Raw genomic sequence first — 2,466 nt, forward strand, 5'->3', positions numbered from 1 at the left:
GTCTTCACAAAGATTTGGGAACCATTACAATGCTTGGCTAGCGGTTTTGGAGTTATATATGTCAAGATCCGGTGTTTATGAATAAATATAAGAACTAGGTTTCCGGTCGGCTTTTGAAAGTTAAAGTCGTGTGTGTTTGTGTAGAAGCTTCAAAAAACTCATATAGAACTTCACCCCCACCCATAAAGCTTTGGGAACAATTACAAAGCTTGGCTAGCGGTTTTGAAGTCAAATATAACAGGATCCTTTGTTTATGATTGAGTATAAAAACAAGGCTTTCAGTCGGATTCTTATAGCAAAACTTGTAAGAATGTGGAGTTTAGGTTTGCGAGAATGGGACTAAGATGCGGAAATGAGCTTGAGAGATTTGAGAGAAAGAGAGATTTGATGAGAAAGAGAGAGATTATCTCTTCTTACTTAATTTGGCAATGTACAAGGTTTCTCTTTTAAAGAGATTTACAAAAGGAATATCCTTTAAGGATATCCTACTTTACATAAAGTAAAAGCAAAAGTAGATGACCACGTGGAGAGAGGAGCGTCCTCTCCTTGGTTTGAACACGCAACGGCTCCAAAGGGGAAGGATCCGGATGCTTCTAGAAGACTCTTGTCTTCTTCCTCTTTCCAATGTGTAACGGTCATGTGATAAGGTTCTGGAAGCTTCTAGGAGAGCCTTGGAGAGGATCCAAGGCTAAATGACCGAGAGAAAAGATCGCGGGCCGAGACAAAACTCCAAACGTACGGACGGACCAAAAAGATGGCCGTACGGGCGATTTCTTAAATCGGTTGTGCAACCGATCGCCATAACTGATCGATAGTTAAATGATGCTTCGATCGTTTGTGCAACCGATTGACACAACCAAGCGGCAGAACCTTTTCTTACCTGATCGGTTGTGCAACCGATCAGCTAAAACGATTGGAAGACTTTTCTTCCTTTTCTTCACTTCATTCAATACTCCCCCTCAAGTCTAACCGGAGAAGGATGGAGGTTAGACTTGGATCCAAATTCAACCACCTCATTAAAAACCTAAGTGTAGAAAACCTCATGGGATAAAACCACACTTAGGGAAAAAGAGTATGGGATATTTGGCTAAGAGGATCATGGCCGAGAGAGGTCAATGAGGCCAAGTTTGTGATGAATGTACTCACAAACTTTGGTGCTAGCTCCTTTGGTGAAGATGTCGGCCAATTGTTCTTCAGTATCGGTGTAGCAAGGTAGGATTACTCCAAGTTGAACTTGTTCTCGGACCTTGTGACAATCCACCTCAATGTGCTTCGTTCTTTCATGGAACACTGAATTTGAGGCGATGTGAATGGCGGCTTGATTGTCGCAATGCATGGTGATTGGCTTTGGTGTGTCAATTCCGAAGTCTTTGAGGAGAGCTTTCAACCACATAAGTTCAGTTGTGAGCTTTCTCATGGCCCGGTACTCGGCTTCACAACTTGAAAGGGAGACCACCTTTTGCTTCTTGCTTCTCCAAGTAACTAGGTTACCACCAATGAATGTGCAATAGCCTGTGGTTGACCTCCTATCCTTCTTGTCTCCAGCATAGTCCGCATCACAATATCCCACCAGCTCCGTGTTTTTGTTGCATCCCATCCAAATGCCTTGACCCGGAGCTCCTTTGAGATATTTGAGGATGCGGTTCACCATGTTCCAATGATGTAGCGTGGGAGCTTGCATGTGTTGACTTACTACATTCACAGCAAAGCAAATGTCAGGCCTAGTAATGGTTAAATAAATGAGCTTACCTACGAGTCTTCGATATTGTGTGACATCTTCGAAAGGCTTGTTGTCAAGCTCCCCCTTACGATTGGCCTTGTAGTCATCTTCCAAGGGAGTCTTAGCCGGTTTTGCTCCAAGCTTACCTACTTGACTAAGAAGATCAAGAGTGTACTTCCTTTGAGATAAGAAGAGACCTTCCTTTGATCTACAAACTTCTATCCCAAGGAAGTACTTTAGTTCACCAAGGTCTTTTATATCAAAAACACTCTTAAGAAAGGTTTTAGTCTCTTGAATCCCTACCTTGTCATTCCCGGAGATGATAATATCATCTACATAAACGAGAATGACTACTATACCTTCCTTGCTTGGGAGAGTGAAGAGAGTGTTATCGGCTTCCGACTTCTTGAATTCTCTCTCCAACAAGGTTGTGCTCAGCTTGTGGTACCAAGCTCTCGGAGATTGTTTCAAACCATAAATGGCTTTCTTGAGTTTAAAGACCTTCCCGGGTGCATTATGATCTTCAAGACCCGGTGGTGGCTTCATGTAGACTTCTTCTTCAAGTTCTCCTTGAAGAAAGGCATTCTTAACATCCATTTGCCAAAGTTCCCACTCCAAGTTGGTAGCTAGAGAGAGCACTACTCTAACCGTATGGAGCTTTGCAACCGGGGCAAACGTATCCAAGTAATCCACCCCATACGTTTGAGTGAACCCTCTTGCAACAAGCCTAGCTTTATAGCGTTCAA

This window comes from Arabidopsis lyrata, assembly GCF_000004255.2.
Source record: "Arabidopsis lyrata subsp. lyrata unplaced genomic scaffold ARALYscaffold_6, whole genome shotgun sequence".
Classification (NCBI taxonomy): Eukaryota; Viridiplantae; Streptophyta; class Magnoliopsida; order Brassicales; family Brassicaceae; genus Arabidopsis; species Arabidopsis lyrata.